This window comes from Hyperolius riggenbachi, chromosome 1 (genome assembly GCF_040937935.1).
Source record: "Hyperolius riggenbachi isolate aHypRig1 chromosome 1, aHypRig1.pri, whole genome shotgun sequence".
Taxonomy (NCBI): Eukaryota; Metazoa; Chordata; class Amphibia; order Anura; family Hyperoliidae; genus Hyperolius; species Hyperolius riggenbachi.
In genome coordinates this window covers 413,807,373-413,832,372 of record NC_090646.1, presented here as the reverse complement: position 1 = coordinate 413,832,372, position 25,000 = coordinate 413,807,373, and the positions used below count along the sequence as shown (strand labels likewise).

The following is a 25,000-nucleotide window of genomic DNA, read 5'->3' as shown; positions in this document are numbered from 1 at the left end:
TTCACAGCCAAGAACGTTTTTTTTTTTTTTTTTTTAACACATTTACACAACAGAGCACTGTGGCTCTATAGCTCAGGGGTTAGAGCACTGGTCTTGTAAACCAGGGGTCGTGAGTTCAAATCTCACTAGGGCCTAAGCGTTATTTCATGCGCTGTATCTTTCTTTCCTGACAACCTATTTTCTTTCACCAGCTGTCTTATCAAAAACCGCCACTGCCTCTAGGTCAACTCCCCTTACATGAAAGATCACATTACATTCAACCCTGGTCAAGGTTCACAACATTGACCCCACTTTGAGCAAAAAAAAAAAAAAACCTTACTGGCTCCAAGAAGACTTAGACCACATTCATAACATTCTCTTCCTAAAAAGAGAGCGGCCGTATTCCGTTCTTCTGGATGGCCAAGAAGCCAACACTGGTGCTTATGCCACCATTCATGGGTTGGCCTAATAACGGTAGCTATGATTCTAGAGCTGGAGGCTGCCTTACTTCTGCCCTCAAGGGCTAGGTGCCATTCACATGTCTTGATTGAAGGCTTCGTAGAAGACCACAATTCAGCTCTCTCAACCACCCTACTTTCCGGTGGCACAATGCACCTCCGTGTCAGGATGGCCGAGCGGTCTAAGGCGCTGCGTTCAGGTCGCAGTCTCCCCTGGAGGCGTGGGTTCAAATCCCACTTCTGACAGCGTTTGCATGGTTTTTTCACGGTTCCCCTACCTGCTAGTCTTTCACAGCCAAGAACGTTTTTTTTTTTTTTTTTTTAACACATTTACACACCAGAGCACTGTGGCTCTATAGCTCAGGGGTTAGAGCACTGGTCTTGTAAACCAGGGGTCGTGAGTTCAAATCTCACTAGGGCCTAATCGTTATTTCATGCGCTGTATCTTTCTTTCCTGACAACCTATTTTCTTTCACCAGCTGTCTTATCAAAAACCGCCACTGCCTCTAGGTCAACTCCCCTTACATGAAAGATCACATTACATTCAACCCTGGTCAAGGTTCACAACATTGACCCCACTTTGAGCAAAAAAAAAAAAAAAACCTTACTGGCTCCAAGAAGACTTAGACCACATTCATAACATTCTCTTCCTAAAAAGAGAGCGGCCGTATTCCGTTCTTCTGGATGGCCAAGAAGCCAACACTGGTGCTTATGCCACCATTCATGGGTTGGCCTAATAACGGTAGCTATGATTCTAGAGCTGGAGGCTGCCTTACTTCTGCCCTCAAGGGCTAGGTGCCATTCACATGTCTTGATTGAAGGCTTCGTAGAAGACCACAATTCAGCTCTCTCAACCACCCTACTTTCCGGTGGCACAATGCACCTCCGTGTCAGGATGGCCGAGCGGTCTAAGGCGCTGCGTTCAGGTCGCAGTCTCCCCTGGAGGCGTGGGTTCAAATCCCACTTCTGACAGCGTTTGCATGGTTTTTTCACGGTTCCCCTACCTGCTAGTCTTTCACAGCCAAGAACGTTTTTTTGTTTTTTTTTTTAACACATTTACACAACAGAGCACTGTGGCTCTATAGCTCAGGGGTTAGAGCACTGGTCTTGTAAACCAGGGGTCGTGAGTTCAAATCTCACTAGGGCCTAAGCGTTATTTCATGCGCTGTATCTTTCTTTCCTGACAACCTATTTTCTTTCACCAGCTGTCTTATCAAAAACCGCCACTGCCTCTAGGTCAACTCCCCTTACATGAAAGATCACATTACATTCAACCCTGGTCAAGGTTCACAACATTGACCCCACTTTGAGCAAAAAAAAAAAAAACCTTACTGGCTCCAAGAAGACTTAGACCACATTCATAACATTCTCTTCCTAAAAAGAGAGCGGCCGTATTCCATTCTTCTGGATGGCCAAGAAGCCAACACTGGTGCTTATGCCACCATTCATGGGTTGGCCTAATAACGGTAGCTATGATTCTAGAGCTGGAGGCTGCCTTACTTCTGCCCTCAAGGGCTAGGTGCCATTCACATGTCTTGATTGAAGGCTTCGGTGGCACAATGCACCTCCGTGTCAGGATGGCCGAGCGGTCTAAGGCGCTGCGTTCAGGTCGCAGTTTCCCCTGGAGTCGTGGGTTCAAATCCCACTTCTGACAGCGTTTGCATGGTTTTTTCACGGTTCCCCTACCTGCTAGTCTTTCACAGCCAAGAACGTTTTTTTTTTTTTTTTTTTTAACACATTTACACAACAGAGCACTGTGGCTCTATAGCTCAGGGGTTAGAGCACTGGTCTTGTAAACCAGGGGTCGTGAGTTCAAATCTCACTAGGGCCTAAGCGTTATTTCATGTGCTGTATCTTTCTTTCCTGACAACCTATTTTCTTTCACCAGCTGTCTTATCAAAAACCGCCACTGCCTCTAGGTCAACTCCCCTTACATGAAAGATCACATTACATTCAACCCTGGTCAAGGTTCACAACATTGACCCCACTTTGAGCAAAAAAAAAAAAAAAACCTTACTGGCTTCAAGAAGACTTAGACCACATTCATAACATTCTCTTCCTAAAAAGAGAGCGGCCGTATTCCGTTCTTCTGGATGGCCAAGAAGCCAACACTGGTGCTTATGCCACCATTCATGGGTTGGCCTAATAACGGTAGCTATGATTCTAGAGCTGGAGGCTGCCTTACTTCTGCCCTCAAGGGCTAGGTGCCATTCACATGTCTTGATTGAAGGCTTCGTAGAAGACCACAATTCAGCTCTCTCAACCACCCTACTTTCCGGTGGCACAATGCACCTCCGTGTCAGGATGGCCGAGTGGTCTAAGGCGCTGCGTTCAGGTCGCAGTCTCCCCTGGAGGCGTGGGTTCAAATCCCACTTCTGACAGCGTTTGCATGGTTTTTTCACGGTTCCCCTACCTGCTAGTCTTTCACAGCCAAGAACGTTTTTTTTTTTTTTTTTTAACACATTTACACAACAGAGCACTGTGGCTCTATAGCTCAGGGGTTAGAGCACTGGTCTTGTAAACCAGGGGTCGTGAGTTCAAATCTCACTAGGGCCTAAGCGTTATTTCATGCGCTGTATCTTTCTTTCCTGACAACCTATTTTCTTTCACCAGCTGTCTTATCAAAAACCGCCACTGCCTCTAGGTCAACTCCCCTTACATGAAAGATCACATTACATTCAACCCTGGTCAAGGTTCACAACATTGACCCCACTTTGAGCAAAAAAAAAAAAAAAACCTTACTGGCTCCAAGAAGACTTAGACCACATTCATAACATTCTCTTCCTAAAAAGAGAGCGGCCGTATTCCGTTCTTCTGGATGGCCAAGAAGCCAACACTGGTGCTTATGCCACCATTCATGGGTTGGCCTAATAACGGTAGCTATGATTCTAGAGCTGGAGGCTGCCTTACTTCTGCCCTCAAGGGCTAGGTGCCATTCACATGTCTTGATTGAAGGCTTCGGTGGCACAATGCACCTCCGTGTCAGGATGGCCGAGCGGTCTAAGGCGCTGCGTTCAGGTCGCAGTTTCCCCTGGAGGCGTGGGTTCAAATCCCACTTCTGACAGCGTTTGCATGGTTTTTTCACGGTTCCCCTACCTGCTAGTCTTTCACAGCCAAGAACGTTTTTTTTTTTTTTTTTTTTTAACACATTTACACAACAGAGCACTGTGGCTCTATAGCTCAGGGGTTAGAGCACTGGTCTTGTAAACCAGGGGTCGTGAGTTCAAATCTCACTAGGGCCTAAGCGTTATTTCATGTGCTGTATCTTTCTTTCCTGACAACCTATTTTCTTTCACCAGCTGTCTTATCAAAAACCGCCACTGCCTCTAGGTCAACTCCCCTTACATGAAAGATCACATTACATTCAACCCTGGTCAAGGTTCACAACATTGACCCCACTTTGAGCAAAAAAAAAAAAAAAACCTTACTGGCTTCAAGAAGACTTAGACCACATTCATAACATTCTCTTCCTAAAAAGAGAGCGGCCATATTCCGTTCTTCTGGATGGCCAAGAAGCCAACACTGGTGCTTATGCCACCATTCATGGGTTGGCCTAATAACGGTAGCTATGATTCTAGAGCTGGAGGCTGCCTTACTTCTGCCCTCAAGGGCTAGGTGCCATTCACATGTCTTGATTGAAGGCTTCGTAGAAGACCACAATTCAGCTCTCTCAACCACCCTACTTTCCGGTGGCACAATGCACCTCCGTGTCAGGATGGCCGAGCGGTCTAAGGTACTGCGTTCAGGTCGCAGTCTCCCCTGGAGGCGTGGGTTCAAATCCCACTTCTGACAGCGTTTGCATGGTTTTTTCACGGTTCCCCTACCTGCTAGTCTTTCACAGCCAAGAACGTTTTTTTTTTTTTTTTAACACATTTACACAACAGAGCACTGTGGCTCTATAGCTCAGGGGTTAGAGCACTGGTCTTGTAAACCAGGGGTCGTGAGTTCAAATCTCACTAGGGCCTAAGCGTTATTTCATGCGCTGTATCTTTCTTTCCTGACAACCTATTTTCTTTCACCAGCTGTCTTATCAAAAACCGCCACTGCCTCTAGGTCAACTCCCCTTACATGAAAGATCACATTACATTCAACCCTGGTCAAGGTTCACAACATTGACCCCACTTTGAGCAAAAAAAAAAAAAAAACCTTACTGGCTCCAAGAAGACTAAGACCACATTCATAACATTCTCTTCCTAAAAAGAGAGCGGCCGTATTCCGTTCTTCTGGATGGCCAAGAAGCCAACACTGGTGCTTATGCCACCATTCATGGGTTGGCCTAATAACGGTAGCTATGATTCTAGAGCTGGAGGCTGCCTTACTTCTGCCCTCAAGGGCTAGGTGCCATTCACATGTCTTGATTGAAGGCTTCGTAGAAGACCACAATTCAGCTCTCTCAACCACCCTACTTTCCGGTGGCACAATGCACCTCCGTGTCAGGATGGCCGAGTGGTCTAAGGCGCTGCGTTCAGGTCGCAGTCTCCCCTGGAGGCGTGGGTTCAAATCCCACTTCTGACAGCGTTTGCATGGTTTTTTCACGGTTCCCCTACCTGCTAGTCTTTCACAGCCAAGAACGTTTTTTTTTTTTTTTTTAACACATTTACACAACAGAGCACTGTGGCTCTATAGCTCAGGGGTTAGAGCACTGGTCTTGTAAACCAGGGGTCGTGAGTTCAAATCTCACTAGGGCCTAAGCGTTATTTCATGCGCTGTATCTTTCTTTCCTGACAACCTATTTTCTTTCACCAGCTGTCTTATCAAAAACCGCCACTGCCTCTAGGTCAACTCCCCTTACATGAAAGATCACATTACATTCAACCCTGGTCAAGGTTCACAACATTGACCCCACTTTGAGCAAAAAAAAAAAAAAACCTTACTGGCTCCAAGAAGACTTAGACCACATTCATAACATTCTCTTCCTAAAAAGAGAGCGGCCGTATTCCGTTCTTCTGGATGGCCAAGAAGCCAACACTGGTGCTTATGCCACCATTCATGGGTTGGCCTAATAACGGTAGCTATGATTCTAGAGCTGGAGGCTGCCTTACTTCTGCCCTCAAGGGCTAGGTGCCATTCACATGTCTTGATTGAAGGCTTCGTAGAAGACCACAATTCAGCTCTCTCAACCACCCTACTTTCCGGTGGCACAATGCACCTCCGTGTCAGGATGGCCGAGCGGTCTAAGGCGCTGCGTTCAGGTCGCAGTCTCCCCTGGAGGCGTGGGTTCAAATCCCACTTCTGACAGCGTTTGCATGGTTTTTTCATGGTTCCCCTACCTGCTAGTCTTTCACAGCCAAGAACGTTTTTTTTTTTTTAACACATTTACACAACAGAGCACTGTGGCTCTATAGCTCAGGGGTTAGAGCACTGGTCTTGTAAACCAGGGGTCGTGAGTTCAAATCTCACTAGGGCCTAAGTGTTATTTCATGTGCTGTATCTTTCTTTCCTGACAACCTATTTTCTTTCACCAGCTGTCTTATCAAAAACCGCCACTGCCTCTAGGTCAACTCCCCTTACATGAAAGATCACATTACATTCAACCCTGGTCAAGGTTCACAACATTGACCCCACTTTGAGCAAAAAAAAAAAAAAAAACCTTACTGGCTCCAAGAAGACTTAGACCACATTCATAACATTCTCTTCCTAAAAAGAGAGCGGCCGTATTCCGTTCTTCTGGATGGCCAAGAAGCCAACACTGGTGCTTATGCCACCATTCATGGGTTGGCCTAATAACGGTAGCTATGATTCTAGAGCTGGAGGCTGCCTTACTTCTGCCCTCAAGGGCTAGGTGCCATTCACATGTCTTGATTGAAGGCTTCGTAGAAGACCACAATTCAGCTCTCTCAACCACCCTACTTTCCGGTGGCACAATGCACCTCCGTGTCAGGATGGCCGAGCGGTCTAAGGCGCTGCGTTCAGGTCGCAGTCTTTCCTGGAGGTGTGGGTTCAAATCCCACTTCTGACAGCGTTTGCATGGTTTTTTCACGGTTCCCCTACCTGCTAGTCTTTCACAGCCAAGAACGTTTTTTTTTTTTTTTTTTTAACACATTTACACAACAGAGCACTGTGGCTCTATAGCTCAGGGGTTAGAGCACTGGTCTTGTAAACCAGGGGTCGTGAGTTCAAATCTCACTAGGGCCTAAGCGTTATTTCATGCGCTGTATCTTTCTTTCCTGACAACCTATTTTCTTTCACCAGCTGTCTTATCAAAAACCGCCACTGCCTCTAGGTCAACTCCCCTTACATGAAAGATCACATTACATTCAACCCTGGTCAAGGTTCACAACATTGACCCCACTTTGAGCAAAAAAAAAAAAAAACCTTACTGGCTCCAAGAAGACTTAGACCACATTCATAACATTCTCTTCCTAAAAAGAGAGCGGCCGTATTCCGTTCTTCTGGATGGCCAAGAAGCCAACACTGGTGCTTATGCCACCATTCATGGGTTGGCCTAATAACGGTAGCTATGATTCTAGAGCTGGAGGCTGCCTTACTTCTGCCCTCAAGGGCTAGGTGCCATTCACATGTCTTGATTGAAGGCTTCGTAGAAGACCACAATTCAGCTCTCTCAACCACCCTACTTTCCGGTGGCACAATGCACCTCCGTGTCAGCATGGCCGAGCGGTCTAAGGCGCTGCGTTCAGGTCGCAGTCTCCCCTGGAGGCGTGGGTTCAAATCCCACTTCTGACAGCGTTTGCATGGTTTTTTCACGGTTCCCCTACCTGCTAGTCTTTCACAGCCAAGAACGTTTTTTTTTTTTTTTTTAACACATTTACACAACAGAGCACTGTGGCTCTATAGCTCAGGGGTTAGAGCACTGGTCTTGTAAACCAGGGGTCGTGAGTTCAAATCTCACTAGGGCCTAAGCGTTATTTCATGTGCTGTATCTTTCTTTCCTGACAACCTATTTTCTTTCACCAGCTGTCTTATCAAAAACCGCCACTGCCTCTAGGTCAACTCCCCTTACATGAAAGATCACATTACATTCAACCCTGGTCAAGGTTCACAACATTGACCCCACTTTGAGCAAAAAAAAAAAAAAAACCTTACTGGCTCCAAGAAGACTTAGACCACATTCATAACATTCTCTTCCTAAAAAGAGAGCGGCCGTATTCCGTTCTTCTGGATGGCCAAGAAGCCAACACTGGTGCTTATGCCACCATTCATGGGTTGGCCTAATAACGGTAGCTATGATTCTAGAGCTGGAGGCTGCCTTACTTCTGCCCTCAAGGGCTAGGTGCCATTCACATGTCTTGATTGAAGGCTTCGTAGAAGACCACAATTCAGCTCTCTCAACCACCCTACTTTCCGGTGGCACAATGCACCTCCGTGTCAGGATGGCCGAGCGGTCTAAGGCGCTGCGTTCAGGTCGCAGTCTCCCCTGGAGGCGTGGGTTCAAATCCCACTTCTGACAGCGTTTGCATGGTTTTTTCACGGTTCCCCTACCTGCTAGTCTTTCACAGCCAAGAACGTTTTTTTTTTTTTTTTTTTAACACATTTACACAACAGAGCACTGTGGCTCTATAGCTCAGGGGTTAGAGCACTGGACTTGTAAACCAGGGATCGTGAGTTCAAATCTCACTAGGGCCTAAGCGTTATTTCATGCGCTGTATCTTTCTTTCCTGACAACCTATTTTCTTTCACCAGCTGTCTTATCAAAAACCGCCACTGCCTCTAGGTCAACTCCCCTTACATGAAAGATCACATTACATTCAACCCTGGTCAAGGTTCACAACATTGACCCCACTTTGAGCAAAAAAAAAAAAAAAACCTTACTGGCTCCAAGAAGACTTAGACCACATTCATAACATTCTCTTCCTAAAAAGAGAGCGGCCTTATTCCGTTCTTCTGGATGGCCAAGAAGCCAACACTGGTGCTTATGCCACCATTCATGGGTTGGCCTAATAACGGTAGCTATGATTCTAGAGCTGGAGGCTGCCTTACTTCTGCCCTCAAGGGCTAGGTGCCATTCACATGTCTTGATTGAAGGCTTCGTAGAAGACCACAATTCAGCTCTCTCAACCACCCTACTTTCCGGTGGCACAATGCACCTCCATGTCAGGATGGCCGAGCGGTCTAAGGCGCTGCGTTCAGGTCGCAATCTCCCCTGGAGGCGTGGGTTCAAATCCCACTTCTGACAGCGTTTGCATGGTTTTTTCACGGTTCCCCTACCTGCTAGTCTTTCACAGCCAAGAACGTTTTTTTTTTTTTTTTTTTTAACACATTTACACAGCAGAGCACTGTGGCTCTATAGCTCAGGGGTTAGAGCACTGGTCTTGTAAACCAGGGGTCGTGAGTTCAAATCTCACTAGGGCCTAAGCGTTATTTCATGTGCTGTATCTTTCTTTCCTGACAACCTATTTTCTTTCACCAGCTGTCTTATCAAAAACCGCCACTGCCTCTAGGTCAACTCCCCTTACATGAAAGATCACATTACATTCAACCCTGGTCAAGGTTCACAACATTGACCCCACTTTGAGCAAAAAAAAAAAAAAACCTTACTGGCTCCAAGAAGACTTAGACCACATTCATAACATTCTCTTCCTAAAAAGAGAGCGGCCGTATTCCGTTCTTCTGGATGGCCAAGAAGCCAACACTGGTGCTTATGCCACCATTCATGGGTTGGCCTAATAACGGTAGCTATGATTCTAGAGCTGGAGGCTGCCTTACTTCTGCCCTCAAGGGCTAGGTGCCATTCACATGTCTTGATTGAAGGCTTCGTAGAAGACCACAATTCAGCTCTCTCAACCACCCTACTTTCCGGTGGCACAATGCACCTCCGTGTCAGGATGGCCGAGCGGTCTAAGGCGCTGCGTTCAGATCGCAGTCTCCCCTGGAGGCGTGGGTTCAAATCCCACTTCTGACAGCGTTTGCATGGTTTTTTCACGGTTCCCCTACCTGCTAGTCTTTCACAGCCAAGAACGTTTTTTTTTTTTTTTTAACACATTTACACAACAGAGCACTGTGGCTCTATAGCTCAGGGGTTAGAGCACTGGTCTTGTAAACCAGGGGTCGTGAGTTCAAATCTCACTAGGGCCTAAGCGTTATTTCATGTGCTGTATCTTTCTTTCCTGACAACCTATTTTCTTTCACCAGCTGTCTTATCAAAAACCGCCACTGCCTCTAGGTCAACTCCCCTTACATGAAAGATCACATTACATTCAACCCTGGTCAAGGTTCACAACATTGACCCCACTTTGAGCAAAAAAAAAAAAAAAACCTTACTGGCTCCAAGAAGACTTAGACCACATTCATAACATTCTCTTCCTAAAAAGAGAGCGGCCGTATTCCGTTCTTCTGGATGGCCAAGAAGCCAACACTGGTGCTTATGCCACCATTCATGGGTTGGCCTAATAACGGTAGCTATGATTCTAGAGCTGGAGGCTGCCTTACTTCTGCCCTCAAGGGCTAGGTGCCATTCACATGTCTTGATTGAAGGCTTCGTAGAAGACCACAATTCAGCTCTCTCAACCACCCTACTTTCCGGTGGCACAATGCACCTCCGTGTCAGGATGGCCGAGCGGTCTAAGGCGCTGCGTTCAGGTCGCAGTCTCCCCTGGAGGCGTGGGTTCAAATCCCACTTCTGACAGCGTTTGCATGGTTTTTTCACGGTTCCCCTACCTGCTAGTCTTTCACAGCCAAGAACGTTTTTTTTTTTTTTTTTTTTAACACATTTACACAACAGAGCACTGTGGCTCTATAGCTCAGGGGTTAGAGCACTGGTCTTGTAAACCAGGGGTCGTGAGTTCAAATCTCACTAGGGCCTAAGCGTTATTTCATGCGCTGTATCTTTCTTTCCTGACAACCTATTTTCTTTCACCAGCTGTCTTATCAAAAACCGCCACTGCCTCTAGGTCAACTCCCCTTACATGAAAGATCACATTACATTCAACCCTGGTCAAGGTTCACAACATTGACCCCACTTTGAGCAAAAAAAAAAAAAAAACCTTACTGGCTCCAAGAAGACTTAGACCACATTCATAACATTCTCTTCCTAAAAAGAGAGCGGCCGTATTCCGTTCTTCTGGATGGCCAAGAAGCCAACACTGGTGCTTATGCCACCATTCATGGGTTGGCCTAATAACGGTAGCTATGATTCTAGAGCTGGAGGCTGCCTTACTTCTGCCCTCAAGGGCTAGGTGCCATTCACATGTCTTGATTGAAGGCTTCGTAGAAGACCACAATTCAGCTCTCTCAACCACCCTACTTTCCGGTGGCACAATGCACCTCCGTGTCAGGATGGCCGAGCGGTCTAAGGCGCTGCGTTCAGGTCGCAGTCTCCCCTGGAGGCGTGGGTTCAAATCCCACTTCTGACTGCGTTTGCATGGTTTTTTCACGGTTCCCCTACCTGCTAGTCTTTCACAGCCAAGAACGTTTTTTTTTTTTTTTTTTTAACACATTTACACAACAGAGCACTGTGGCTCTATAGCTCAGGGGTTAGAGCACTGGTCTTGTAAACCAGGGGTCGTGAGTTCAAATCTCACTAGGGCCTAAGCGTTATTTCATGCGCTGTATCTTTCTTTCCTGACAACCTATTTTCTTTCACCAGCTGTCTTATCAAAAACCGCCACTGCCTCTAGGTCAACTCCCCTTACATGAAAGATCACATTACATTCAACCCTGGTCAAGGTTCACAACATTGACCCCACTTTGAGCAAAAAAAAAAAAAAAAACCTTACTGGCTCCAAGAAGACTTAGACCACATTCATAACATTCTCTTCCTAAAAAGAGAGTGGCCGTATTCCGTTCTTCTGGACGGCCAAGAAGCCAACACTGGTGCTTATGCCACCATTCATGGGTTGGCCTAATAACGGTAGCTATGATTCTAGAGCTGGAGGCTGCCTTACTTCTGCCCTCAAGGGCTAGGTGCCATTCACATGTCTTGATTGAAGGCTTCGTAGAAGACCACAATTCAGCTCTCTCAACCACCCTACTTTCCGGTGGCACAATGCACCTCCGTGTCAGGATGGCCGAGCGGTCTAAGGCGCTGCGTTCAGGTCGCAGTCTCCCCTGGAGGCGTGAGTTCAAATCACACTTCTGACAGCGTTTGCATGGTTTTTTCACGGTTCCCCTACCTGCTAGTCTTTCACAGCCAAGAACGTTTTTTTTTTTTTTTTAACACATTTACACAACAGAGCACTGTGGCTCTATAGCTCAGGGGTTAGAGCACTGGTCTTGTAAACCAGGGGTCGTGAGTTCAAATCTCACTAGGGCCTAAGCGTTATTTCATGCGCTGTATCTTTCTTTCCTGACAACCTATTTTCTTTCACCAGCTGTCTTATCAAAAACCGCCACTGCCTCTAGGTCAACTCCCCTTACATGAAAGATCACATTACATTCAACCCTGGTCAAGGTTCACAACATTGACCCCACTTTGAGCAAAAAAAAAAAAAAACCTTACTGGCTCCAAGAAGACTTAGACCACATTCATAACATTCTCTTCCTAAAAAGAGAGCGGCCGTATTCCGTTCTTCTGGATGGCCAAGAAGCCAACACTGGTGCTTATGCCACCATTCATGGGTTGGCCTAATAACGGTAGCTATGATTCTAGAGCTGGAGGCTGCCTTACTTCTGCCCTCAAGGGCTAGGTGCCATTCACATGTCTTGATTGAAGGCTTCGTAGAAGACCACAATTCAGCTCTCTCAACCACCCTACTTTCCGGTGGCACAATGCACCTCCGTGTCAGGATGGCCGAGCGGTCTAAGGCGCTGCGTTCAGGTCGCAGTCTCCCCTGGAGGCGTGGGTTCAAATCCCACTTCTGACAGCGTTTGCATGGTTTTTTCACGGTTCCCCTACCTGCTAGTCTTTCACAGCCAAGAACGTTTTTTTTTTTTTTTTTTAACACATTTACACAACAGAGCACTGTGGCTCTATAGCTCAGGGGTTAGAGCACTGGTCTTGTAAACCAGGGGTCGTGAGTTCAAATCTCACTAGGGTCTAAGCGTTATTTCATGTGCTTTCCTGACAACCTATTTTCTTTCACCAGCTGTCTTATCAAAAACCGCCACTGCCTCTAGGTCAACTCCCCTTACATGAAAGATCACATTACATTCAACCCTGGTCAAGGTTCACAACATTGACCCCACTTTGAGCAAAAAAAAAAAAAAAACCTTACTGGCTCCAAGAAGACTTAGACCACATTCATAACAGTCTCTTCCTAAAAAGAGAGCGGCCGTATTCCGTTCTTCTGGATGGCCAAGAAGCCAACACTGGTGCTTATGCCACCATTCATGGGTTGGCCTAATAACGGTAGCTATGATTCTAGAGCTGGAGGCTGCCTTACTTCTGCCCTCAAGGGCTAGGTGCCATTCACATGTCTTGATTGAAGGCTTCGTAGAAGACCACAATTCAGCTCTCTCAACCACCCTACTTTCCGGTGGCACAATGCACCTCCGTGTCAGGATGGCCGAGTGGTCTAAGGCGCTGCGTTCAGGTCGCAGTCTCCCCTGGAGGCGTGGGTTCAAATCCCACTTCTGACAGCGTTTGCATGGTTTTTTCACGGTTCCCCTACCTGCTAGTCTTTCACAGCCAAGAACGTTTTTTTTTTTTTTTTTTTTAACACATTTACACAACAGAGCACTGTGGCTCTATAGCTCAGGGGTTAGAGCACTGGTCTTGTAAACCAGGGGTCGTGAGTTCAAATCTCACTAGGGCCTAAGCGTTATTTCATGCGCTGTATCTTTCTTTCCTGACAACCTATTTTCTTTCACCAGCTGTCTTATCAAAAACCGCCACTGCCTCTAGGTCAACTCCCCTTACATGAAAGATCACATTACATTCAACCCTGGTCAAGGTTCACAACATTGACCCCACTTTGAGCAAAAAAAAAAAAAAAAAAACCTTACTGGCTCCAAGAAGACTTAGACCACATTCATAACATTCTCTTCCTAAAAAGAGAGCGGCCGTATTCCGTTCTTCTGGATGGCCAAGAAGCCAACACTGGTGCTTATGCCACCATTCATGGGTTGGCCTAATAACGGTAGCTATGATTCTAGAGCTGGAGGCTGCCTTACTTCTGCCCTCAAGGGCTAGGTGCCATTCACATGTCTTGATTGAAGGCTTCGTAGAAGACCACAATTCAGCTCTCTCAACCACCCTACTTTCCGGTGGCACAATGCACCTCCGTGTCAGGATGGCCGAGCGGTCTAAGGCGCTGCGTTCAGGTCGCAGTCTCCCCTGGAGGCGTGGGTTCAAATCCCACTTCTGACAGCGTTTGCATGGTTTTTTCACGGTTCCCCTACCTGCTAGTCTTTCACAGCCAAGAACGTTTTTTTTTTTTTTTTTTTTTAACACATTTACACAACAGAGCACTGTGGCTCTATAGCTCAGGGGTTAGAGCACTGGTCTTGTAAACCAGGGGTCGTGAGTTCAAATCTCACTAGGGCCTAAGCGTTATTTCATGCGCTGTATCTTTCTTTCCTGACAACCTATTTTCTTTCACCAGCTGTCTTATCAAAAACCGCCACTGCCTCTAGGTCAACTCCCCTTACATGAAAGATCACATTACATTCAACCCTGGTCAAGGTTCACAACATTGACCCCACTTTGAGCAAAAAAAAAAAAAAAACCTTACTGGCTCCAAGAAGACTTAGACCACATTCATAACATTCTCTTCCTAAAAAGAGAGCGGCCGTATTCCGTTCTTCTGGATGGCCAAGAAGCCAACACTGGTGCTTATGCCACCATTCATGGGTTGGCCTAATAACGGTAGCTATGATTCTAGAGCTGGAGGCTGCCTTACTTCTGCCCTCAAGGGCTAGGTGCCATTCACATGTCTTGATTGAAGGCTTCGTAGAAGACCACAATTCAGCTCTCTCAACCACCCTACTTTCCGGTGGCACAATGCACCTCCGTGTCAGGATGGCCGAGCGGTCTAAGGCGCTGCGTTCAGCTCGAAGTCTCCCCTGGAGGCGTGGGTTCAAATCCCACTTCTGACAGCGTTTGCATGGTTTTTTCACGGTTCCCCTACCTGCTAGTCTTTCACAGCCAAGAACGTTTTTTTTTTTTTTTTTTTTTAACACATTTACACAACAGAGCACTGTGGCTCTATAGCTCAGGGGTTAGAGCACTGGTCTTGTAAACCAGGGGTCGTGAGTTCAAATCTCACTAGGGCCTAAGCGTTATTTCATGCGCTGTATCTTTCTTTCCTGACAACCTATTTTCTTTCACCAGCTGTCTTATCAAAAACCGCCACTGCCTCTAGGTCAACTCCCCTTACATGAAAGATCACATTACATTCAACCCTGGTCAAGGTTCACAACATTGACCCCACTTTGAGCAAAAAAAAAAAAAAAACCTTACTGGCTCCAAGAAGACTTAGACCACATTCATAACATTCTCTTCCTAAAAAGAGAGCGGCCGTATTCCGTTCTTCTGGATGGCCAAGAAGCCAACACTGGTGCTTATGCCACCATTCATGGGTTGGCCTAATAACGGTAGCTATGATTCTAGAGCTGGAGGCTGCCTTACTTCTGCCCTCAAGGGCTAGGTGCCATTCACATGTCTTGATTGAAGGCTTCGTAGAAGACCACAATTCAGCTCTCTCAACCACCCTACTTTCCGGTGGCACAATGCACCTCCGTGTCAGGATGGCCGAGCGGTCTAAGGCGCTGCGTTCAGGTCGCAGTCTCCCCTGGAGGCGTGGGTTCAAATCCCACTTCTGACAGCGTTTGCATGGTTTTTTCACGGTTCCCCTACCTGCTAGTCTTTCACAGCCAAGAACGTTTTTTTTTTTTTTTTTTTAACACATTTACACAACAGAGCACTGTGGCTCTATAGCTCAGGGGTTAGAGCACTGGTCTTGTAAACCAGGGGTTGTGAGTTCAAATCTCACTAGGGCCTAAGTGTTATTTCATGCGCTGTATCTTTCTTTCCTGACAACCTATTTTCTTTCACCAGCTGTCTTATCAAAAACCGCCACTGCCTCTAGGTCAACTCCCCTTACATGAAAGATCACATTACATTCAACCCTGGTCAAGGTTCACAACATTGACCCCACTTTGAGCAAAAAAAAAAAAAAAACCTTACTGGCTCCAAGAAGACTTAGACCACATTCATAACATTCTCTTCCTAAAAAGAGAGCGGCCGTATTCCGTTCTTCTGGATGGCCAAGAAGCCAACACTGGTGCTTATGCCACCATTCATGGGTTGGCGTAATAACGGTAGCTATGATTCTAGAGCTGGAGGCTGCCTTACTTCTGCCCTCAAGGGCTAGGTGCCATTCACATGTCTTGATTGAAGGCTTCGTAGAAGACCACAATTCAGCTCTCTCAACCACCCTACTTTCCGGTGGCACAATGCACCTCCGTGTCAGGATGGCCGAGCGGTCTAAGGCGCTGCGTTCAGGTCGCAGTCTCCCCTGGAGGCGTGGGTTCAAATCCCACTTCTGACAGCGTTTGCATGGTTTTTTCACGGTTCCCCTACCTGCTAGTCTTTCACAGCCAAGAACGTTTTTTTTTTTTTAACACATTTACACAACAGAGCACTGTGCCTCTATAGCTCAGGGGTTAGAGCACTGGTCTTGTAAACCAGGGGTTGTGAGTTCAAATCTCACTAGGGCCTAAGCGTTATTTCATGCGCTGTATCTTTCTTTCCTGACAACCTATTTTCTTTCACCAGCTGTCTTATCAAAAACCGCCACTGCCTCTAGGTCAACTCCCCTTACATGAAAGATCACATTACATTCAACCCTAGTCAAGGTTCACAACATTGACCCCACTTTGAGCAAAAAAAAAAAAAAAACCTTACTGGCTCCAAGAAGACTTAGACCACATTCATAACATTCTCTTCCTAAAAAGAGAGCGGCCGTATTCCGTTCTTCTGGATGGCCAAGAAGCCAACACTGGTGCTTATGCCACCATTCATGGGTTGGCCTAATAACGGTAGCTATGATTCTAGAGCTGGAGGCTGCCTTACTTCTGCCCTCAAGGGCTAGGTGCCATTCACATGTCTTGATTGAAGGCTTCGTAGAAGACCACAATTCAGCTCTCTCAACCACCCTACTTTCCGGTGGCACAATGCACCTCCGTGTCAGGATGGCCGAGCGGTCTAAGGCGCTGCGTTCAGGTCGCAGTCTCCCCTGGAGTCGTGGGTTCAAATCCCACTTCTGACAGCGTTTGCATGGTTTTTTCACGGTTCCCCTACCTGCTAGTCTTTCACAGCCAAGAACGTTTTTTTTTTTTTTTTTTTAACACATTTACACAACAGAGCACTGTGGCTCTATAGCTCAGGGGTTAGAGCACTGGTCTTGTAAACCAGGGGTCGTGAGTTCAAATCTCACTAGGACCTAAGCGTTATTTCATGCGCTGTATCTTTCTTTCCTGACAACCTATTTTCTTTCACCAGCTGTCTTATCAAAAACCGCCACTGCCTCTAGGTCAACTCCCCTTACATGAAAGATCACATTACATTCAACCCTGGTCAAGGTTCACAACATTGACCCCACTTTGAGCAAAAAAAAAAAAAAAAACCTTACTGGCTCCAAGAAGACTTAGACCACATTCATAACATTCTCTTCCTAAAAAGAGAGCGGCCGTATTCCGTTCTTCTGGATGGCCAAGAAGCCAACACTGGTGCTTATGCCACCATTCATGGGTTGGCCTAATAACGGTAGCTATGATTCTAGAGCTGGAGGCTGCCTTACTTCTGCCCTCAAGGGCTAGGTGCCATTCACATGTCTTGATTGAAGGCTTCGTAGAAGACCACAATTCAGCTCTCTCAACCACCCTACTTTCCGGTGGCACAATGCACCTCCGTGTCAGGATGGCCGAGCGGTCTAAGGCGCTGCGTTCAGGTCGCAGTCTCCCCTGGAGGCGTGGGTTCAAATCCCACTTCTGACAGCGTTTGCATGGTTTTTTCACGGTTCCCCTACCTGCTAGTCTTTCACAGCCAAGAACGTTTTTTTTTTTTTTTTTTTTAACACATTTACACAACAGAGCACTGTGGCTCTATAGCTCAGGGGTTAGAGCACTGGTCTTGTAAACCAGGGGTCGTGAGTTCAAATCTCACTAGGGCCTAAGCGTTATTTCATGCGCTGTATCTTTCTTTCCTGACAACCTATTTTCTTTCACCAGCTGTCTTATCAAAAACCGCCACTGCCTCTAGGTCAACTCCCCTTACATGAAAGATCACATTACATTCAACCCTGGTCAAGGTTCACAACATTGACCCCACTTTGAGCAAAAAAAAAAAAAAAACCTTACTGGCTCCAAGAAGACTTAGACCACATTCATAACATTCTCTTCCTAAAAAGAGAGCGGCCGTATTCCGTTCTTCTGGATGGCCAAGAAGCCAACACTGGTGCTTATGCCACCATTCATGGGTTGGCCTAATAACGGTAGCTATGATTCTAGAGCTGGAGGCTGCCTTACTTCTGCCCTCAAGGGCTAGGTGCCATTCACATGTCTTGATTGAAGGCTTCGTAGAAGACCACAATTCAGCTCTCTCAACCACCCTACTTTCCGGTGGCACAATGCACCTCCGTGTCAGGATGGCCGAGCGGTCTAAGGCGCTGCGATCAGGTCGCAGTCTCCCCTGGAGGCGTGGGTTCAAATCCCACTTCTGACAGCGTTTGCATGGTTTTTTCACGGTTCCCCTACCTGCTAGTCTTTCACAGCCAAGAACGTTTTTTTTTTTTTTTAACACATTTACACAACAGAGCACTGTGGCTCTATAGCTCAGGGGTTAGAGCACTGGTCTTGTAAACCAGGGGTCGTGAGTTCAAATATCACTAGGGCCTAAGCGTTATTTCATGCGCTGTATCTTTCTTTCCTGACAACCTATTTTCTTTCACCAGCTGTCTTATCAAAAACCGCCACTGCCTCTAGGTCAACTCCCCTTACATGAAAGATCACATTACATTCAACCCTGGTCAAGGTTCACAACATTGACCCCACTTTGAGCAAAAAAAAAAAAAAACCTTACTGGCTCCAAGAAGACTTAGACCACATTCATAACATTCTCTTCCTAAAAAGAGAGCGGCCGTATTCCGTTCTTCTGGATGGCCAAGAAGCCAACACTGGTGCTTATGCCACCATTCATGGGTTGGCCTAATAACGGTAGCTATGATTCTAGAGCTGGAGGCTGCCTTACTTCTGCCCTCAAGGGCTAGGTGCCATTCACATGTCTTGATTGAAGGCTTCGTAGAAGACCACAATTCAGCTCTCTCAACCACCCTACTTTCCGGTGGCACAATGCACCTCCGTGTCAGGATGGCCGAGCGGTCTAAGGCGCTGCGTTCAGCTCGCAGTCTCCCCTGGAGGCGTGGGTTCAAATCCCACTTCTGACAGCGTTTGCATGGTTTTTTCACGGTTCCCCTACCTGCTAGTCTTTCACAGCCAAGAACGTTTTTTTTTTTTTTTTTTTTTAACACATTTACACAACAGAGCACTGTGGCTCTATAGCTCAGGGGTTAGAGCACTGGTCTTGTAAACCAGGGGTCGTGAGTTCAAATCTCACTAGGGCCTAAGCGTTATTTCATGCGCTGTATCTTTCTTTCCTGACAACCTATTTTCTTTCACCAGCTGTCTTATCAAAAACCGCCACTGCCTCTAGGTCAACTCCCCTTACATGAAAGATCACATTACATTCAACCCTGGTCAAGGTTCACAACATTGACCCCACTTTGAGCAAAAAAAAAAAAAAAACCTTACTGGCTCCAAGAAGACTTAGACCACATTCATAACATTCTCTTCCTAAAAAGAGAGCGGCCGTATTCCGTTCTTCTGGATGGCCAAGAAGCCAACACTGGTGCTTATGCCACCATTCATGGGTTGGCCTAATAACGGTAGCTATGATTCTAGAGCTGGAGGCTGCCTTACTTCTGCCCTCAAGGGCTAGGTGCCATTCACATGTCTTGATTGAAGGCTTCGTAGAAGACCACAATTCAGCTCTCTCAACCACCCTACTTTCCGGTGGCACAATGCACCTCCGTGTCAGGATGGCCGAGCGGTCTAAGGCGCTGCGATCAGGTCGCAGTCTCCCCTGGAGGCGTGGGTTCAAATCCCACTTCTGACAGCGTTTGCATGGTTTTTTCACGGTTCCCCTACCTGCTAGTCTTTCACAGCCAAGAACGTTTTTTTTTTTTTTTTAACACATTTACACAACAGAGCACTGTGGCTCTATAGCTCAGGGGTTAGAGCACTGGTCTTGTCAACCAGGGGTCGTGAGTTCAAATCTCACTAGGGCCTAAGCGTTATTTCATGCGCTGTATCTTTCTTTCCTGACAACCTATTTTCTTTCACCAGCTGTCTTATCAAAAACCGCCACTGCCTCTAGGTCAACTCCCCTTACATGAAAGATCACATTACATTCAACCCTGGTCAAGGTTCACAACATTGACCCCACTTTGAGCAAAAAAAAAAAAAAAACCTTACTGGCTCCAAGAAGACTTAGACCACATTCATAACATTCTCTTCCTAAAAAGAGAGCGGCCGTATTCCGTTCTTCTGGATGGCCAAGAAGCCAACACTGGTGCTTATGCCACCATTCATGGGTTGGCCTAATAACGGTAGCTATGATTCTAGAGCTGGAGGCTGCCTTACTTCTGCCCTCAAGGGCTAGGTGCCATTCACATGTCTTGATTGAAGGCTTCGTAGAAGACCACAATTCAGCTCTCTCAACCACCCTACTTTCCGGTGGCACAGTGCACCTCCGTGTCAGGATGGCCGAGCGGTCTAAGGCGCTGCGTTCAGGTCGCAGTCTCCCCTGGAGGCGTGGGTTCAAATCCCACTTCTGACAGCGTTTGCATGGTTTTTTCACGGTTCCCCTACCTGCTAGTCTTTCACAGCCAAGAACGGTTTTTTTTTTTTTTTTTTTAACACATTTACACAACAGAGCACTGTGGCTCTATAGCTCAGGGGTTAGAGCACTGGTCTTGTAAACCAGGGGTCGTGAGTTCAAATCTCACTAGGGCCTAAGCGTTATTTCATGCGCTGTATCTTTCTTTCCTGACAACCTATTTTCTTTCACCAGCTGTCTTATCAAAAACCGCCACTGCCTCTAGGTCAACTCCTCTTACATGAAAGATCACATTACATTCAACCCTGGTCAAGGTTCACAACATTGACCCCACTTTGAGCAAAAAAAAAAAAAAAAACCTTACTGGCTCCAAGAAGACTTAGACCACATTCATAACATTCTCTTCCTAAAAAGAGAGCGGCCGTATTCCGTTCTTCTGGATGGCCAAGAAGCCAACACTGGTGCTTATGCCACCATTCATGGGTTGGCCTAATAACGGTAGCTATGATTCTAGAGCTGGAGGCTGCCTTACTTCTGCCCTCAAGGGCTAGGTGCCATTCACATGTCTTGATTGAAGGCTTCGTAGAAGACCACAATTCAGCTCTCTCAACCACCCTACTTTCCGGTGGCACAATGCACCTCCGTGTCAGGATGGCCGAGCGGTCTAAGGCGCTGCGTTCAGGTCGCAGTCTCCCCTGGAGGCGTGGGTTCAAATCCCACTTCTGACAGCGTTTGCATGGTTTTTTCACGGTTCCCCTACCTGCTAGTCTTTCACAGCCAAGAACGTTTTTTTTTTTTTTTTTTTAACACATTTACACAACAGAGCACTGTGGCTCTATAGCTCAGGGGTTAGAGCACTGGTCTTGTAAACCAGGGGTCGTGAGTTCAAATCTCACTAGGGCCTAAGCGTTATTTCATGCGCTGTATCTTTCTTTCCTGACAACCTATTTTCTTTCACCAGCTGTCTTATCAAAAACCGCCACTGCCTCTAGGTCAACTCCCCTTACATGAAAGATCACATTACATTCAACCCTGGTCAAGGTTCACAACATTGACCCCACTTTGAGCAAAAAAAAAAAAAAAAAACCTTACTGGCTCCAAGAAGACTTAGACCACATTCATAACATTCTCTTCCTAAAAAGAGAGCGGCCGTATTCCGTTCTTCTGGATGGCCAAGAAGCCAACACTGGTGCTTATGCCACCATTCATGGGTTGGCCTAATAACGGTAGCTATGATTCTAGAGCTGGAGGCTGCCTTACTTCTGCCCTCAAGGGCTAGGTGCCATTCACATGTCTTGATTGAAGGCTTCGTAGAAGACCACAATTCAGCTCTCTCAACCACCCTACTTTCCGGTGGCACAATGCACCTCCGTGTCAGGATGGCCGAGCGGTCTAAGGCGCTGCGTTCAGGTCGCAGTCTCCCCTGGAGGCGTGGGTTCAAATCCCACTTCTGACAGCGTTTGCATGGTTTTTTCACGGTTCCCCTACCTGCTAGTCTTTCACAGCCAAGAACGTTTTTTTTTTTTTTTTTTTTAACACATTTACACAACAGAGCACTGTGGCTCTATAGCTCAGGGGTTAGAGCACTGGTCTTGTAAACCAGGGGTCGTGAGTTCAAATCTCACTAGGGCCTAAGCGTTATTTCATGCGCTGTATCTTTCTTTCCTGACAACCTATTTTCTTTCACCAGCTGTCTTATCAAAAACCGCCACTGCCTCTAGGTCAACTCCCCTTACATGAAAGATCACATTACATTCAACCCTGGTCAAGGTTCACAACATTGACCCCACTTTGAGCAAAAAAAAAAAAAAACCTTACTGGCTCCAAGAAGACTTAGACCACATTCATAACATTCTCTTCCTAAAAAGAGAGCGGCCGTATTCCGTTCTTCTGGATGGCCAAGAAGCCAACACTGGTGCTTATGCCACCATTCATGGGTTGGCCTAATAACGGTAGCTATGATTCTAGAGCTGGAGGCTGCCTTACTTCTGCCCTCAAGGGCTAGGTGCCATTCACATGTCTTGATTGAAGGCTTCGTAGAAGACCACAATTCAGCTCTCTCAACCACCCTACTTTCCGGTGGCACAATGCACCTCCGTGTCAGGATGGCCGAGCGGTCTAAGGCGCTACGTTCAGGTCGCAGTCTCCCCTGGAGGCGTGGGTTCAAATCCCACTTCTGACAGCGTTTGCATGGTTTTTTCACGGTTCCCCTACCTGCTAGTCTTTCACAGCCAAGAACGTTTTTTTTTTTTTTTTTTAACACATTTACACAACAGAGCACTGTGGCTCTATAGCTCAGGGGTTAGAGCACTGGTCTTGTAAACCAGGGGTCGTGAGTTCAAATCTCACTAGGGCCTAAGCATTATTTCATGCGCTGTATCTTTCTTTCCTGACAACCTATTTTCTTTCACCAGCTGTCTTATCAAAAACCGCCACTGCCTCTAGGTCAACTCCCCTTACATGAAAGATCACATTACATTCAACTCTGGTCAAGGTTCACAACATTGACCCCACTTTGAGCAAAAAAAAAAAAAAAACCTTACTGGCTCCAAGAAGACTTAGACCACATTCATAACATTCTCTTCCTAAAAAGAGAGCGGCCGTATTCCGTTCTTCTGGATGGCCAAGAAGCCAACACTGGTGCTTATGCCACCATTCATGGGTTGTCCTAATAACGGTAGCTAAGATTCTAGAGCTGGAGGCTGCCTTACTTCTGCCCTCAAGGGCTAGGTGCCATTCACATGTCTTGATTGAAGGCTTCGTAGAAGACCACAATTCAGCTCTCTCAACCACCCTACTTTCCGGTGGCACAATGCACCTCCGTGTCAGGATGGCCGAGCGGTCTAAGGCGCTGCATTCAGGTCGCAGTCTCCCCTGGAGGCGTGGGTTCAAATCCCACTTCTGACAGCGTTTGCACGGTTTTTTCACGGTTCCCCTACCTGCTAGTCTTTCACAGCCAAGAACGTTTTTTTTTTTTTTTTTTTAACACATTTACACAACAGAGCACTGTGGCTCTATAGCTCAGGGGTTAGAGCACTGGTCTTGTAAACCAGGGGTCGTGAGTTCAAATCTCACTAGGGCCTAAGTGTTATTTCATGCGCTGTATCTTTCTTTCCTGACAACCTATTTTCTTTCACCAGCTGTCTTATCAAAAACCGCCACTGCCTCTAGGTCAACTCCCCTTACATGAAAGATCACATTACATTCAACCCTGGTCAAGGTTCACAACATTGACCCCACTTTGAGCAAAAAAAAAAAAAAAACCTTACTGGCTCCAAGAAGACTTAGACCACATTCATAACATTCTCTTCCTAAAAAGAGAGTGGCCGTATTCCGTTCTTCTGGATGGCCAAGAAGCCAACACTGGTGCTTATGCCACCATTCATGGGTTGGCCTAATAACGGTAGCTATGATTCTAGAGCTGGAGGCTGCCTTACTTCTGCCCTCAAGGGCTAAGTGCCATTCACATGTCTTGATTGAAGGCTTCGTAGAAGACCACAATTCAGCTCTCTCAACCACCCTACTTTCCGGTGGCACAATGCACCTCCGTGTCAGGATGGCCGAGCGGTCTAAGGCGCTGCGTTCAGGTCGCAGTCTCCCCTGGAGGTGTGGGTTCAAATCCCACTTCTGACAGCGTTTGCATGGTTTTTTCACGGTTCCCCTACCTGCTAGTCTTTCACAGCCAAGAACGTTTTTTTTTTTTTTGTTTTTTTTAACACATTTACACAACAGAGCACTGTGGCTCTATAGCTCAGGGGTTAGAGCACTGGTCTTGTAAACCAGGGGTCGTGAGTTCAAATCTCACTAGGGCCTAAGCGTTATTTCATGCGCTGTATCTTTCTTTCCTGACAACCTATTTTCTTTCACCAGCTGTCTTATCAAAAACCGCCACTGCCTCTAGGTCAACTCCCCTTACATGAAAGATCACATTACATTCAACCCTGGTCAAGGTTCACAACATTGACCCCACTTTGAGCAAAAAAAAAAAAAAAACCTTACTGGCTCCAAGAAGACTTAGACCACATTCATAACATTCTCTTCCTAAAAAGAGAGCGGCCGTATTCCGTTCTTCTGGATGGCCAAGAAGCCAACACTGGTGCTTATGCCACCATTCATGGGTTGGCCTAATAACGGTAGCTATGATTCTAGAGCTGGAGGCTGCCTTACTTCTGCCCTCAAGGGCTAGGTGCCATTCACATGTCTTGATTGAAGGCTTCGTAGAAGACCACAATTCAGCTCTCTCAACCACCCTACTTTCCGGTGGCACAAATCACCTCCGTGTCAGGATGGCCGAGCGGTCTAAGGCGCTGCGTTCAGGTCGCAGTCTCCCCTGGAGGCGTGGGTTCAAATCCCACTTCTGACAGCGTTTGCATGGTTTTTTCACGGTTCCCCTACCTGCTAGTCTTTCACAGCCAAGAACGTTTTTTTTTTTTTTTTTTTAACACATTTACACAACAGAGCACTGTGCCTCTATAGCTCAGGGGTTAGAGCACTGGTCTTGTAAACCAGGGGTCGTGAGTTCAAATCTCACTAGGGCCTAAGCGTTATTTCATGCGCTGTATCTTTCTTTCCTGACAACCTATTTTCTTTCACCAGCTGTCTTATCAAAAACCGCCACTGCCTCTAGGTCAACTCCCCTTACATGAAAGATCACATTACATTCAACCCTGGTCAAGGTTCACAACATTGACCCCACTTTGAGCAAAAAAAAAAAAAAAACCTTACTGGCTCCAAGAAGACTTAGACCACATTCATAACATTCTCTTCCTAAAAAGAGAGCGGCCGTATTCCGTTCTTCTGGATGGCCAAGAAGCCAACACTGGTGCTTATG

The 25,000-nt window shown here is 46.6% G+C and overlaps 53 non-coding genes across 53 annotated transcripts; all 53 read left to right on the top strand.

Moving 5' to 3' along the window:
* The first annotated feature begins 61 nt into the window (after window positions 1-61).
* TRNAT-UGU (transfer RNA threonine (anticodon UGU)) lies at window positions 62-134 on the top strand. The gene has a single exon. It is a non-coding gene; the product is annotated as a tRNA-Thr (tRNA).
* Window positions 135-600: 466 nt separating this feature from the next.
* On the top strand, window positions 601-683 carry TRNAL-CAG (transfer RNA leucine (anticodon CAG)). The gene has a single exon. It is a non-coding gene; the product is annotated as a tRNA-Leu (tRNA).
* Window positions 684-786: 103 nt separating this feature from the next.
* TRNAT-UGU (transfer RNA threonine (anticodon UGU)) lies at window positions 787-859 on the top strand. The gene has a single exon. It is a non-coding gene; the product is annotated as a tRNA-Thr (tRNA).
* A 467-nt stretch (window positions 860-1,326) lies between these two features.
* On the top strand, window positions 1,327-1,409 carry TRNAL-CAG (transfer RNA leucine (anticodon CAG)). The gene has a single exon. It is a non-coding gene; the product is annotated as a tRNA-Leu (tRNA).
* Window positions 1,410-1,512: 103 nt separating this feature from the next.
* Window positions 1,513-1,585, top strand: TRNAT-UGU (transfer RNA threonine (anticodon UGU)). Its single transcript has one exon. It is a non-coding gene; the product is annotated as a tRNA-Thr (tRNA).
* A 610-nt stretch (window positions 1,586-2,195) lies between these two features.
* TRNAT-UGU (transfer RNA threonine (anticodon UGU)) lies at window positions 2,196-2,268 on the top strand. Its single transcript has one exon. It is a non-coding gene; the product is annotated as a tRNA-Thr (tRNA).
* A 467-nt stretch (window positions 2,269-2,735) lies between these two features.
* TRNAL-CAG (transfer RNA leucine (anticodon CAG)) lies at window positions 2,736-2,818 on the top strand. Its single transcript has one exon. It is a non-coding gene; the product is annotated as a tRNA-Leu (tRNA).
* Window positions 2,819-2,920: 102 nt separating this feature from the next.
* TRNAT-UGU (transfer RNA threonine (anticodon UGU)) lies at window positions 2,921-2,993 on the top strand. The gene has a single exon. It is a non-coding gene; the product is annotated as a tRNA-Thr (tRNA).
* Window positions 2,994-3,606: 613 nt separating this feature from the next.
* TRNAT-UGU (transfer RNA threonine (anticodon UGU)) lies at window positions 3,607-3,679 on the top strand. Its single transcript has one exon. It is a non-coding gene; the product is annotated as a tRNA-Thr (tRNA).
* A 467-nt stretch (window positions 3,680-4,146) lies between these two features.
* TRNAL-CAG (transfer RNA leucine (anticodon CAG)) lies at window positions 4,147-4,229 on the top strand. Its single transcript has one exon. It is a non-coding gene; the product is annotated as a tRNA-Leu (tRNA).
* Window positions 4,230-4,329: 100 nt separating this feature from the next.
* On the top strand, window positions 4,330-4,402 carry TRNAT-UGU (transfer RNA threonine (anticodon UGU)). The gene has a single exon. It is a non-coding gene; the product is annotated as a tRNA-Thr (tRNA).
* Window positions 4,403-4,869: 467 nt separating this feature from the next.
* Window positions 4,870-4,952, top strand: TRNAL-CAG (transfer RNA leucine (anticodon CAG)). Its single transcript has one exon. It is a non-coding gene; the product is annotated as a tRNA-Leu (tRNA).
* Window positions 4,953-5,053: 101 nt separating this feature from the next.
* TRNAT-UGU (transfer RNA threonine (anticodon UGU)) lies at window positions 5,054-5,126 on the top strand. The gene has a single exon. It is a non-coding gene; the product is annotated as a tRNA-Thr (tRNA).
* A 466-nt stretch (window positions 5,127-5,592) lies between these two features.
* Window positions 5,593-5,675, top strand: TRNAL-CAG (transfer RNA leucine (anticodon CAG)). Its single transcript has one exon. It is a non-coding gene; the product is annotated as a tRNA-Leu (tRNA).
* A 97-nt stretch (window positions 5,676-5,772) lies between these two features.
* Window positions 5,773-5,845, top strand: TRNAT-UGU (transfer RNA threonine (anticodon UGU)). Its single transcript has one exon. It is a non-coding gene; the product is annotated as a tRNA-Thr (tRNA).
* Window positions 5,846-6,499: 654 nt separating this feature from the next.
* On the top strand, window positions 6,500-6,572 carry TRNAT-UGU (transfer RNA threonine (anticodon UGU)). Its single transcript has one exon. It is a non-coding gene; the product is annotated as a tRNA-Thr (tRNA).
* A 650-nt stretch (window positions 6,573-7,222) lies between these two features.
* Window positions 7,223-7,295, top strand: TRNAT-UGU (transfer RNA threonine (anticodon UGU)). The gene has a single exon. It is a non-coding gene; the product is annotated as a tRNA-Thr (tRNA).
* A 467-nt stretch (window positions 7,296-7,762) lies between these two features.
* On the top strand, window positions 7,763-7,845 carry TRNAL-CAG (transfer RNA leucine (anticodon CAG)). The gene has a single exon. It is a non-coding gene; the product is annotated as a tRNA-Leu (tRNA).
* Window positions 7,846-8,488: 643 nt separating this feature from the next.
* TRNAL-CAG (transfer RNA leucine (anticodon CAG)) lies at window positions 8,489-8,571 on the top strand. The gene has a single exon. It is a non-coding gene; the product is annotated as a tRNA-Leu (tRNA).
* A 104-nt stretch (window positions 8,572-8,675) lies between these two features.
* TRNAT-UGU (transfer RNA threonine (anticodon UGU)) lies at window positions 8,676-8,748 on the top strand. The gene has a single exon. It is a non-coding gene; the product is annotated as a tRNA-Thr (tRNA).
* A 466-nt stretch (window positions 8,749-9,214) lies between these two features.
* Window positions 9,215-9,297, top strand: TRNAL-CAG (transfer RNA leucine (anticodon CAG)). The gene has a single exon. It is a non-coding gene; the product is annotated as a tRNA-Leu (tRNA).
* Window positions 9,298-9,397: 100 nt separating this feature from the next.
* On the top strand, window positions 9,398-9,470 carry TRNAT-UGU (transfer RNA threonine (anticodon UGU)). The gene has a single exon. It is a non-coding gene; the product is annotated as a tRNA-Thr (tRNA).
* A 467-nt stretch (window positions 9,471-9,937) lies between these two features.
* On the top strand, window positions 9,938-10,020 carry TRNAL-CAG (transfer RNA leucine (anticodon CAG)). Its single transcript has one exon. It is a non-coding gene; the product is annotated as a tRNA-Leu (tRNA).
* A 104-nt stretch (window positions 10,021-10,124) lies between these two features.
* Window positions 10,125-10,197, top strand: TRNAT-UGU (transfer RNA threonine (anticodon UGU)). Its single transcript has one exon. It is a non-coding gene; the product is annotated as a tRNA-Thr (tRNA).
* A 467-nt stretch (window positions 10,198-10,664) lies between these two features.
* On the top strand, window positions 10,665-10,747 carry TRNAL-CAG (transfer RNA leucine (anticodon CAG)). The gene has a single exon. It is a non-coding gene; the product is annotated as a tRNA-Leu (tRNA).
* Window positions 10,748-10,850: 103 nt separating this feature from the next.
* TRNAT-UGU (transfer RNA threonine (anticodon UGU)) lies at window positions 10,851-10,923 on the top strand. The gene has a single exon. It is a non-coding gene; the product is annotated as a tRNA-Thr (tRNA).
* A 651-nt stretch (window positions 10,924-11,574) lies between these two features.
* Window positions 11,575-11,647, top strand: TRNAT-UGU (transfer RNA threonine (anticodon UGU)). The gene has a single exon. It is a non-coding gene; the product is annotated as a tRNA-Thr (tRNA).
* A 466-nt stretch (window positions 11,648-12,113) lies between these two features.
* TRNAL-CAG (transfer RNA leucine (anticodon CAG)) lies at window positions 12,114-12,196 on the top strand. The gene has a single exon. It is a non-coding gene; the product is annotated as a tRNA-Leu (tRNA).
* Window positions 12,197-12,298: 102 nt separating this feature from the next.
* Window positions 12,299-12,371, top strand: TRNAT-UGU (transfer RNA threonine (anticodon UGU)). Its single transcript has one exon. It is a non-coding gene; the product is annotated as a tRNA-Thr (tRNA).
* Window positions 12,372-12,828: 457 nt separating this feature from the next.
* TRNAL-CAG (transfer RNA leucine (anticodon CAG)) lies at window positions 12,829-12,911 on the top strand. The gene has a single exon. It is a non-coding gene; the product is annotated as a tRNA-Leu (tRNA).
* A 104-nt stretch (window positions 12,912-13,015) lies between these two features.
* Window positions 13,016-13,088, top strand: TRNAT-UGU (transfer RNA threonine (anticodon UGU)). The gene has a single exon. It is a non-coding gene; the product is annotated as a tRNA-Thr (tRNA).
* Window positions 13,089-13,558: 470 nt separating this feature from the next.
* Window positions 13,559-13,641, top strand: TRNAL-CAG (transfer RNA leucine (anticodon CAG)). The gene has a single exon. It is a non-coding gene; the product is annotated as a tRNA-Leu (tRNA).
* A 105-nt stretch (window positions 13,642-13,746) lies between these two features.
* On the top strand, window positions 13,747-13,819 carry TRNAT-UGU (transfer RNA threonine (anticodon UGU)). Its single transcript has one exon. It is a non-coding gene; the product is annotated as a tRNA-Thr (tRNA).
* Window positions 13,820-14,474: 655 nt separating this feature from the next.
* Window positions 14,475-14,547, top strand: TRNAT-UGU (transfer RNA threonine (anticodon UGU)). The gene has a single exon. It is a non-coding gene; the product is annotated as a tRNA-Thr (tRNA).
* Window positions 14,548-15,014: 467 nt separating this feature from the next.
* On the top strand, window positions 15,015-15,097 carry TRNAL-CAG (transfer RNA leucine (anticodon CAG)). The gene has a single exon. It is a non-coding gene; the product is annotated as a tRNA-Leu (tRNA).
* Window positions 15,098-15,200: 103 nt separating this feature from the next.
* TRNAT-UGU (transfer RNA threonine (anticodon UGU)) lies at window positions 15,201-15,273 on the top strand. Its single transcript has one exon. It is a non-coding gene; the product is annotated as a tRNA-Thr (tRNA).
* Window positions 15,274-15,740: 467 nt separating this feature from the next.
* TRNAL-CAG (transfer RNA leucine (anticodon CAG)) lies at window positions 15,741-15,823 on the top strand. The gene has a single exon. It is a non-coding gene; the product is annotated as a tRNA-Leu (tRNA).
* Window positions 15,824-16,460: 637 nt separating this feature from the next.
* Window positions 16,461-16,543, top strand: TRNAL-CAG (transfer RNA leucine (anticodon CAG)). Its single transcript has one exon. It is a non-coding gene; the product is annotated as a tRNA-Leu (tRNA).
* Window positions 16,544-17,187: 644 nt separating this feature from the next.
* Window positions 17,188-17,270, top strand: TRNAL-CAG (transfer RNA leucine (anticodon CAG)). Its single transcript has one exon. It is a non-coding gene; the product is annotated as a tRNA-Leu (tRNA).
* Window positions 17,271-17,374: 104 nt separating this feature from the next.
* Window positions 17,375-17,447, top strand: TRNAT-UGU (transfer RNA threonine (anticodon UGU)). Its single transcript has one exon. It is a non-coding gene; the product is annotated as a tRNA-Thr (tRNA).
* A 1,188-nt stretch (window positions 17,448-18,635) lies between these two features.
* On the top strand, window positions 18,636-18,718 carry TRNAL-CAG (transfer RNA leucine (anticodon CAG)). The gene has a single exon. It is a non-coding gene; the product is annotated as a tRNA-Leu (tRNA).
* Window positions 18,719-18,823: 105 nt separating this feature from the next.
* Window positions 18,824-18,896, top strand: TRNAT-UGU (transfer RNA threonine (anticodon UGU)). Its single transcript has one exon. It is a non-coding gene; the product is annotated as a tRNA-Thr (tRNA).
* A 1,190-nt stretch (window positions 18,897-20,086) lies between these two features.
* On the top strand, window positions 20,087-20,169 carry TRNAL-CAG (transfer RNA leucine (anticodon CAG)). The gene has a single exon. It is a non-coding gene; the product is annotated as a tRNA-Leu (tRNA).
* A 104-nt stretch (window positions 20,170-20,273) lies between these two features.
* TRNAT-UGU (transfer RNA threonine (anticodon UGU)) lies at window positions 20,274-20,346 on the top strand. The gene has a single exon. It is a non-coding gene; the product is annotated as a tRNA-Thr (tRNA).
* Window positions 20,347-20,814: 468 nt separating this feature from the next.
* Window positions 20,815-20,897, top strand: TRNAL-CAG (transfer RNA leucine (anticodon CAG)). Its single transcript has one exon. It is a non-coding gene; the product is annotated as a tRNA-Leu (tRNA).
* Window positions 20,898-21,000: 103 nt separating this feature from the next.
* TRNAT-UGU (transfer RNA threonine (anticodon UGU)) lies at window positions 21,001-21,073 on the top strand. Its single transcript has one exon. It is a non-coding gene; the product is annotated as a tRNA-Thr (tRNA).
* Window positions 21,074-21,542: 469 nt separating this feature from the next.
* Window positions 21,543-21,625, top strand: TRNAL-CAG (transfer RNA leucine (anticodon CAG)). Its single transcript has one exon. It is a non-coding gene; the product is annotated as a tRNA-Leu (tRNA).
* Window positions 21,626-21,729: 104 nt separating this feature from the next.
* On the top strand, window positions 21,730-21,802 carry TRNAT-UGU (transfer RNA threonine (anticodon UGU)). The gene has a single exon. It is a non-coding gene; the product is annotated as a tRNA-Thr (tRNA).
* Window positions 21,803-22,453: 651 nt separating this feature from the next.
* Window positions 22,454-22,526, top strand: TRNAT-UGU (transfer RNA threonine (anticodon UGU)). Its single transcript has one exon. It is a non-coding gene; the product is annotated as a tRNA-Thr (tRNA).
* Window positions 22,527-23,179: 653 nt separating this feature from the next.
* Window positions 23,180-23,252, top strand: TRNAT-UGU (transfer RNA threonine (anticodon UGU)). Its single transcript has one exon. It is a non-coding gene; the product is annotated as a tRNA-Thr (tRNA).
* Window positions 23,253-23,719: 467 nt separating this feature from the next.
* TRNAL-CAG (transfer RNA leucine (anticodon CAG)) lies at window positions 23,720-23,802 on the top strand. The gene has a single exon. It is a non-coding gene; the product is annotated as a tRNA-Leu (tRNA).
* A 107-nt stretch (window positions 23,803-23,909) lies between these two features.
* On the top strand, window positions 23,910-23,982 carry TRNAT-UGU (transfer RNA threonine (anticodon UGU)). Its single transcript has one exon. It is a non-coding gene; the product is annotated as a tRNA-Thr (tRNA).
* Window positions 23,983-24,449: 467 nt separating this feature from the next.
* TRNAL-CAG (transfer RNA leucine (anticodon CAG)) lies at window positions 24,450-24,532 on the top strand. The gene has a single exon. It is a non-coding gene; the product is annotated as a tRNA-Leu (tRNA).
* The last annotated feature ends 468 nt before the right edge of the window (window positions 24,533-25,000 follow it).